The sequence below is a fragment of the Panthera tigris genome, chromosome X, assembly GCF_018350195.1.
Source record: "Panthera tigris isolate Pti1 chromosome X, P.tigris_Pti1_mat1.1, whole genome shotgun sequence".
NCBI classification, from domain to species: Eukaryota; Metazoa; Chordata; class Mammalia; order Carnivora; family Felidae; genus Panthera; species Panthera tigris.
In genome coordinates this window covers 96,960,910-96,970,791 of record NC_056677.1, presented here as the reverse complement: position 1 = coordinate 96,970,791, position 9,882 = coordinate 96,960,910, and positions in this window count along the sequence as shown.

Here is a 9,882-nt window from a genome sequence, read left to right as displayed (position 1 = left end):
ACACGTGCCCCTATAGTTTTCTTCATCAGGGGCAGAGAAATAGAGGCAGGCTAAAAAGACTTCAAGGAAGACCTACAAAAGGGTTTTGAGAGGAGGGGTTTCACTGGCGCCAAAATAATGTCCCCTGTCACTAAGTGGCATTCACAAAGCTGCCATTACCATTTCCACACGCAGCCCCCAGATGGCGGCACTGTATCACTCTTAAGCTGCAAGTTGCCGGTAAGCGCTCTCTCTACCCTGACGTCTTGCTTGCCATCCCACGACTGCCCCGTGGCAAGCTCGGATTTGGAGTTTCTTCACCCTGTGCCAAGAGGCTTACAATGTGTCTTCTTCTGGGGGTGACGCCATTGGTCTTTCCCAAGTGGCCGGCTCCCACGGCCCTGACTCTTGAAGCTTGCCTCTCGTTGCCACCCCGGGCGCCCTCCAACCCTGTTGGAAATCATGACCCAATGGTTCCCTCCAACAATCCATAGTCAGCATGTCCAAGATGGAATCCATATTTCTCATCCACCCCATCCCGCACCCCCCACTCAAGCCTTTGCTTCTCTACAGCACCTTGAACATCTCCCGTCCGTTCACAAAGTCCTGGTGAGTCCACCGCTAAAATAGTTCAGACCTGAGCTCTCCTCGCCAATGTTTCTGGCACAGGAGATCCTCACCACCTCTCAGCTAAGCTCCTAACTCATCTGCTTATCTCCACCATCTTCCTCCCACGATCCATGCTGCCGCCGCCATCTGTGACTTTACGCAAACTCCTCCCAGGACAAGGATGCTCCCCTTTCTTAATCTGTTCACGTTCTCCCGACACTTCAAGCTTCAGATCAACTAACCCCTTCCTCAAAAGCTTTTTCTGGGTCTCCTCCCAGCCCCAACATCCCTGCCTACGGCACTTTATTTGGACCTCCTTTTATAGCTCTAATTTTTCACACTCTGCCTTGAAGATCATTCGTTACTTATATACACGACCATCTCCCTCCATCCCTTAGCCCAGGAGGGCAGCTATGGGGCACAAATCCTTCAGGTTACCCCCCGACCAGTACCCAATGAGAGATCTACCCACTAATGGATCTTCTGGAATGAAGGAATAAACACGTGGAATAGCGCAGACCCTCGCAGCAGGAATGCGGCTCCCAGACTCCACAGTTCAATTCAGTCAGCTTTGTTTCACTCCAATGTACCTACTATATCCTGCTGGTGACGGTCACGTGGTGTAGACCAAAATTTCCCAATGCTATTCAGGACAGCAACTTACCAAAGACTGCATGACTAAGCGTACACTCAGCAGGTTGAAGGAGCACGTACTTAACCACACATAATTTTCCTTCCCCTGCCCCTCAGACTCAGAAGCTTATTTTTCCACCCTGCTTTCCAATTCCCAGTACATTTACAAATACCAGAAACGGGTCGCACCATTTTGGCCCAAGTTAATCCATGCTGAAGGGCCCTTTCAATAAGACACTTCCAACGTGCTTATACTGGCCCTGATTCTGAGGGGGGGGGGGAAATGGCACAACACGGACAGGCTTTCTATTGCCATTTGCATAAACATTCTCTACACATATTAAAAGTTGGCGTTTGGTTGTGTGGGGGTGGGGCGGGGTGTGTGTGTGTGTGTGTGTGTGTGTAGGGTTTTTCTTTCCCCCAGGGAAACCTGGGTGTTGGTTGCGTAAGAACTTCTGAATTTCAAGGCCAACCTTGAGTTTTCACTTCTTTCATAGATGACTTACTGTCCCTTGTAAAAACTTTCCAGAGTTCCGTGGAACACAGTTACACTAGTGTTTAGTCACAGCAGCCTGAAAGGGGGGAAAAACTACTGTGTGAGGACAGGGCCATATTCACGACTAGACGCCAAAGCAGAGAGGGTTTGAGGGCCAAACAATCATTAGCTCCCGAATCCTTGCCCCCTGTACATAACAAAGCATCGGCATTCAAAAATTGACCATGAGCCTCGCCGGATCCCGATTCGAACACGTTATAGAAACAACAACAACAACAACAACAACAACAACAACTTGAGACGGTTGGGGAAGTGTAAACACCGACCGGATATCTGATAGTATTAGGCAATTATTGTTAATTTTTTAAGGTATGATGATGGCGTTGTGGTTTATTGATTGATTTTCACTACGTAATGTTTTCTTATCTTACCTTTTTGGAAATGATCTAGATAGTCAAGAATTTAACTTTTTTTTTTTTTTTTAAAGTAGGCTTCGCACCCAGCATGGGGGCCAACCCGGGGCTTGAACTCATGACCCTGAGATCAAGACCTGAGCTGAGATCAAGTTGTCAGGTGCTGAACTGACTGAGCCACCCAGGTGCTCCTCAATGAATTTAAATTTACTCGTCATTTCACTTGGCAAAACTTTAAAGATTTTGGAAGCTATTTACAAGTTTGCCTATAAACCTTTTAATCTTATTTACACGTGTTTAACTTACTTCTTCCTAACAATTACATGTAGACTATCCACAAAACTTCATGAGGCAGTGGACAAAGTCGATCATCATTTTAAGGTTTTTTTTTTCCTGACAAATTTGCAACAGAGATAACAGGAACTTAAGTGATTTTCAGTAAACAGGGGCAGGATAAAAGTTCTATATTTAATCCTGATAACTCTAAATTTTTTTTTATGCTTATTTTTGAGAGAGACAGAGACAAAGTGTGAGCAGGGGAGGGGCAGAGAGAAAGGGAGACGGAATCCAGAACAGGCTCCAGGCTCTGAGCTGTCAGCACAGAGCCTGATGCGGGGCTCGAACCCACGAACCCACGAGATCACGATCTGAGCCGAAGTCGGATGCTTAACCGACTGAGCCACCCAGGTGCCCCGTAATCCTGATAACTCTAAAGACATGTCCATTTTAATTAAACCAACAACCTTAAATAAGCTTTGATAATGTGTATTTTCCATGTTGTAGTGTTTTTGTTTTTTTTGAGATTTTATTTTTCTGTAATCTCTACATTTCACATGGGGCTTGAACTCACAACCTGAGGTCATGTTGGCCTTTCTTGATCACAAGAGCACGGATGAAATGGTCAAATGTCTTATAAGGAGGCAGAGGTCAGAAGGAAGAGGAAATGAGGCAGGGCGAGTCTGAAAAGAGAGGAAGTTAGGAAAGGCCTGGAACATGGACTCTTGCCAGACTGGACAAGCCACTGCCCGCCAGTGAGAGAGCCCTGCAGCTGGTAGCTGCTGGAGACAGAAGCCTACAAGAAAGTAGTAGGGGGGCCAGAGCGGCTCAGTCGGTTAAGCATCCGACTTCGGCTCAGGTCGTGATCTCCCAGTTTGTAAGTTTGAGCCCCTCAGGCTCCTGGAATTCTCTTGGAATTCTCTCTCTTTCCCTCTCTCTCTCTGCCCCTCCTCTGCTCTCTCTCTCTCTCTTACTCTCTCAAAATAAATAAATAAATAAACAAACGTTAAAAAAAAAAGTAGTAGACTTGGAAGGGGAAAGGTATCTTGTCTACGCATGCAGGTGGGGGCTCGTGTGGGACGCAGCCGCAACATCAAAGCTGTAAAGCAAAAAAGCGAACTCACGTCTTCGGTAGGGCTACCCTGGTCTCCCTTCTAGTGCTTTTGGAGATGTCGTGGACATAAGACATTCGGTGTTCATTCTTAGTCCAGTTCTCGAGTCAAACAATAACTCATAGGATCACCCTCCGGTTTGCTCTGCAATTTTCAAATCTATTAAATCTTAGGTCAGCTGCTAGTTTTCTACATCTGCTTCCATTCTTTTCTAAAAACAACCCCAAGGGGCGCCTGGGGGGCTCAGTCGGTTAAGCGTCCGACTTTAAGCGTCCGACTTCAGCTCAGGTCACGATCTTCCGGTCCGTGGGTTGGAGCCCCACGCCGGGCTCTGTGCGGACAGCTCGGAGCCCGGAGCCTGCATTGGATTCTGGGTCTCCCTCTCTCCCTGTGCCCGCCCCACCCCCCCGACACTCACACACACACACACACACACACACACACACACTCTCTCTCAAAAATAAATAAACATGAGAAAAATTTTAAAAGTAAACAACCCCAAATTGCCATTGTATTGATTGTTAATATTAGACCTGAAGGGCCCCTGTGGATCGCTTACTCCTTTTCTCACAGGTGACAAACGGAGACAAAGAAAAGGGAAGTGACTGGTCCAGCATCGCACAGCACAGGCTGGCATGAGATCCGACTGGTTGGTGCCCGTGTCGTATAGGTTTTTTTTTTTTAAGTTTATTTATTTTTTGAGAAAGAGAGAGAGAGAGAGCAGGGGAGGGGCAGAGAGGGAGAGAGGGAGAGAATCCCAAGCAGACTTCACGCTGTCAGCCCAGAGCCCATTGCGGGGCTCGAACTCCCAAACCGTGAGATCATGACCTGAGCCGAAATCAAGAGTCAGACGCTTAACCGACTGAGCCACCCGGGCGCCCCTATGTCATACAGTTTGAATGTCACTCCTGGTTGAAAGAAAACGATCAACTAAATAGAGCGAACCTAGATTGCTCCTGGCTCATGTACCTTCTTCCTCTATAATTCTAGGTCTAGTCTCCACGGGGCCCCTGTGTACAGACTACGCAGCTCTCGGGTGTAAAGCTCACAGTTAAGCCAGGCCTCCCCTCGGGGCTGAGGTTTGTCAATTGCCCGTAAGCCTCCCCAGCGCCCCCACCTCACCTTAATCCTCATACATTGTTTACACGGCACTCGCATCGGGAGAAAATGGTTTGTTTGGGCTCCAAGCCAACCCATTTTACTGCCAAGGAGCAGCTATCCAGCATTATTTTTCCAGTTTTCATCTACCCCAGGGGAAGGAAGGAAAGGAGGGAGGGGAAGGAAGGAAGGGAGGGAGGGAGGAATAAAAGAAGGGAGGGTAGGATGGATGGATAGGCAGATGATCGATGGATGATAGATATTAGATAGATAGATAGGGAGGAACCACGTTTGATTTTAAGTGTTTTTAGAAGCACAAAAAGAGTTCAGATTCTAAGTCTAACATTCTAAGATTCAAATGTAGAACTCTTTTTCTAAAAGCAGGGCGATTGGAAAACGTCACACAGCTACCACAATTCTGTACAATGAGGGTAAATAGTGTAATATGATGTTGTAAACGCCAGACGCTTTGCGGCCGCCAGAATGATCATTTTCACACAAGAGGTGGGGGAAGGAGGGGCGCCTGGCCGGCTCAGTCGGCGGAGCGTGCAACTCTTGATCCCACGGTCGTGAGTTCAAGCCCCGCGTGGGGTGTAGAGATTACTTAAAAATAAATCTCTCAAAAAAAAAAAAAAAAAAAAAAGGAGAAGGAAATGGTGCCAGAACAGCCGCATGTGCTTTATAAAAAGCCACCGTTTATTAAAGTTCGCTTTCTATGATTTATTTCATCCACACCTCACAATACCGTTTGAGGTAGGTTCTCTTAACACCCTTTTACAAGATCAGAGCTGAGGCTCAGGTAGCCCGAGTTAAGGAAACTTCCCCCAAAGTGGAACCAAACGATGATTGAGTGGAACGTGAGAGAAAGACATGAAACTTAAAGAATTCATCCAGGACATCCACTATCCCGCTCACAGCAGTTCTAGGAATCAAGAAAATAGAAAGGGAGATTATTACGTGAGAAATCACACAAGGTGACGTGTCCAACATGAAGGACAAGTTGTGAGACTCAAAAGGCTCACCAAAGTCCAGCTCAGGGAATGGCAGGATATGTGGAAGAAGGCTTAGCACTGTTACATTTTAAAGCGCTAGAGACCGAAAGAAAACGCTTAAAGCTTGCGGAGAAAGACGAGGTACGCACAGAAAATTGGAAATCGATCGGGGAATCAGACCTTTCAAAAGCAGCACTGGAAAGAAGCAAGAGAACATAGTGGAATGTGGTTTTCAACGTTCTGAAAGGAAATGGCTTCTATTATGTTTTAATGTTTATTTTTGAGAGGGGGGTGCAGAGAGAGAGAGAGAGAGAGAGGGAGACACCGAATCCGAAGCAGGCTCCAGGCTCCGAGCCGTCGGCACAGAGCCCGACGCGGGGCTCGAACGCACGGACCGCGAGATCGTGACCTGAGCCGAAGTTGGCCGCTTAACCGACTGAGCCACCCAGGCGCCCCTGAAAGGAAATTGTTTTTAATTAGAAATTAGTCACCTAGGGCAAATTTTAATCATATGCGAAGATGTATTCAGACACGGAAGGGTTTTATGAAAATTACCTCCCGTGCAACCTTTCTGAGGAAGTTAGCGCAGGGTGTAGTCCAGCGAAACCCGGGGCGTAACGCAAGAAAGAGGGCAAAATGAAATGTAGGAAACAGAGTCTAGCAAAGAAGAGAAGCAAAGGAGGACGGCTGGGTGGCAGGCTGGGAGGGCAGACATTCCAGAATGGATCAGGAGGGCAGCAAACTCCATGAGGACTGCCTCCATGAAGAAAGAAATGGAACTCATCAGTTACTTATTTTTCTTAAGTTGATTTATTTATTTTGAGAGAGAGAGCATGAGGGAGGCCTAGAGGGAGAGGGCGGGAGAGAGAGAGAGAGAGAGAGAGAGAGAGAGAGAGAGAGAGAGAATCCCAAGCAGGCTGCTCACTATCAGTGCAGGGTCCAAGGCGGGACTCGAACCCACAAACTGTGAGATTGTGACCTGAGCCGAAATCAACAGTCTGACACTTGACTGAGCCCCCAAGGCGCCCCTCATCGATTACTTATTATATGTGACCATGCTCAATGGAGTTTTGTGGTTCTATCAGCAAGTCTGGTTGGGGCTGATCTCATGACAGGTGCATAGAAAAACAGATCAAGCCAAAAAAGAGACAATTGGGGAAAAAGAAAAGAAAGAAAATACAATTTAATGGTACTCCACATGGATCAAGTGTGCACCATTATACACTATGATGCAAATATTGATTATTTGAACCAAATTGTTTATATGTATGGGAGAGAAGTGTGAGTACGTATGGGGGGGGGGGGACACAGAAGAAAGCTAGTTCCTCACGTTCCGTTGCAGAGATTCCGAAATCGGTAATTTCTAAACCTAAATAAAAACAAGAAATATCCCGAAGTATTAGGGCGTTATTCAGAAGAGTTATATACCCAAAGAACCCACCAAAACTTGTAGAGGCAGCTGAAGACAACACAAACGTATGATCTCATACTTCTGTGGGTCAGAAGTCCAACACTGTTGGACTGAATTTTCTGCTCCGGGTCTCGTAAGGCTGAAGTCATGTAGTTGGCCAGCCTGGGCTCCTATCTGGAGGCGCTGGGGGAGATTCTGCTTCCAGGCTCCTTCGCCTTGCTGGCAGGATCTAGTTCCTTCTAACACTTCCGAAGGGCCCCTACTGTCCTCCAGCCAGCAGCGGCACTTTGAGTGAGTTCTTTCTGTGCTTTGAATCTGTCCTCCTTTTCTGCTTCCAGCCAGAGAAATTTCTCTGCGTTTAAGGGCTCAAGTGATTAGGTTGGGCCCACCCAGATTATACAGGATAATCTTCCCATTCGAGCATCTATAATCCTATTTTTTTAATGTTTATTTTTGAGAGAGAGAGAGAGCAGGAGAGGGGCAGAGAGAGAGGGAGACATAGAATCCAATGCAGGCTCCAGGCTCTGAGCTGTCAGCGCGGAGCCCGACGCGGGGCTCGAACCCAAGAACTGTGAGGTCATGACCTGAGTTGAAGTCAGACCCTCAGTCGCCTGAGCCACCGGGGCGCCCCGAAAATCTATAATCTTGATCACATTTGCAAAGTCCCTTTCGCCACGTAACAGAACATTTTCACGGGCTCCAGGGATAAGGGGGAGGGTGTCTTTTCTGGGAGCAGGAATCAGGGGTCAGGAGTGGTAGGGCAGGGGCCTGCTTGTTTGTTTTTTATAAGCCCTGTGGTATTCTTTGACTTTTTCGCTTAAGTGCGTGTTGCATTTTGACCGAATGAAACCCCAAAAGTTTAATTCCGTAGCCAAATTTGTGAGTATCGAATTCCAAGGGACCCTATGTTAGGTCGCGTATCAAATGTAGTCACTAGGCACGCGATCGGTATTACACAAAATCCATTTTTGTGTTTCTAGGCAAAATGACGTAAGATCTGCAACACGTGTTAAGGAGTATTTGTTGGGCGCAGTCGTGGCGGGGGCCCTTGTGAAAATTCTGCTTTGGACGGGCCACCGGGCTCATCCGGTGGCCCACCTCCTGCGTTCTTACCGTTGTGTTAAAGGACCCGCTCTGGTTATTACTGGCAGCTGCTGCTCGTGGCTAGCTACTTCCTGTAGCAACGGTAGGTGACTGTAAATGTAGTCCCTTGGTATGTAAAACCAGCCATTATCTTAGTTTGTGTCGGCTGTCACAGTAGAGCTAACCTAGTCCGACCTGCCCATTTTACAGATGAGAACACGGATGCCCGGGGAGACGAAGGGGCCCTGCCCACGGCGTTGCTAGCGTCCGCAGCAAAGACCCTCACTCCGCAAGTCACGTTGCTCTGTGCGAAGCAGCCTCCCCCCAACTGACCACCTGAAGCTCAGCCAAAACTTACTCACTTCTAAGTTCCTAGCGCCTCGTCCGTTGCCTAGCACCTAGGTGAATGAACGCGCAGGTGAATCTTAAGATGCTGTGAAAATGGCCAAGATTTTAAGATGCTCGCGTGAATGATTTAAATTCTCCAACGGCTTCCGTTTGCCAGGCCACCTTGGCCACAGTTTGCAACAAAATGTTTCTTCCTTATTTTTTTTTCAAGTTTATTTATTTTTGAGAGAGAGCGCGTGAGCAGGGGAGGGGCAGAGAGAGAGGGAGAGAGAGAGAGAGAGAATCCCAAGCAGGCTCCGCAGTGCCAGCTTGGAGCCCCATGCAGGGCTCAAGACCCATGACGTGAGCCCAAATCAGGAGTCGGACGCTCGACTGACTGAGCCACCCAGGCGCCCCCGAGTGTTTCTTCTTTAGGCAGCTGCCTTCTCAGGACAAATAAATATATCACTGGCCGTCTTATACGGGCTCTAACCTTGGGCCGACTTGGTTAAGTGTCTCAGTCACTTACTAGCTGTGTGACCTTGCATCTACACAACTCAATTTATGTCTGGCTCCTCATCTATAGACTGAAGATAATAATGGCCACCTCCCTCAAGGGACTCACATGGGAATTTAGTGCAATAAAACACGTAACTTGGCACGCATTTAGCCGCTCAGTAACCATTTTCTTTTTATGTAATTTTTTATACCTAATAACTGTTGAAAACTAGCAGAGAAATATTTTTCTGTTGCTAATAGTAAACTAATAGTATGGCCATTAGGAAAGAGTGTTAAAGGCCAGAGAATCTTCAGGAAGAACTCCTCTGGGGATTCATGTCAAAAATGGGGGAGCACGTCCAAATGTCAACACAACTCCCTTCCTTAAAGCAAAAGCATGCCAAGATTGAGCTGCAGTATTTACGAAGAACTGTATTGCTTGATCTAATCATCCGGGTTTCAAAGAAGAGTCTCTGAGATAAGTGTTCTGGTTTCCTTGTTTTCTTCTAAAACGCCTAATACTCTAAGAGCATAATGTGTTACTCATGTGAGCACAGAGTCATGCTTGTAAAAGAGGAGGACCCGACGGAAAATTACTCTGGAAATCAAATGTGCTTCGATCATTCCGGCTCCTCTCCTCCTGAGACAAGGTGAACATGTTTATGGCTGCAAACATTTGTTTTCCACAGATCGCACACAGATATAAAACCCCAAGTGTCCGCACTCAAATGTTTCGTGTCAGAATATTCAGTACGCTGATGTAGGAAGCAGCGAAGCTTTCTTGTTTAAAACAAAACAAAGCGTACCCGGAGATAGATTTCCAGAATGTTCTTGCATCATTCTAGACAGTTACAGAAATAACCTCACCAACATCAGCAGCCCCTACCCACACCCTCGGCTTGGGGTTTTGTAAAGATTCAGGGTAATTAATAAATGCGGTCTGCCCAAAGACTCA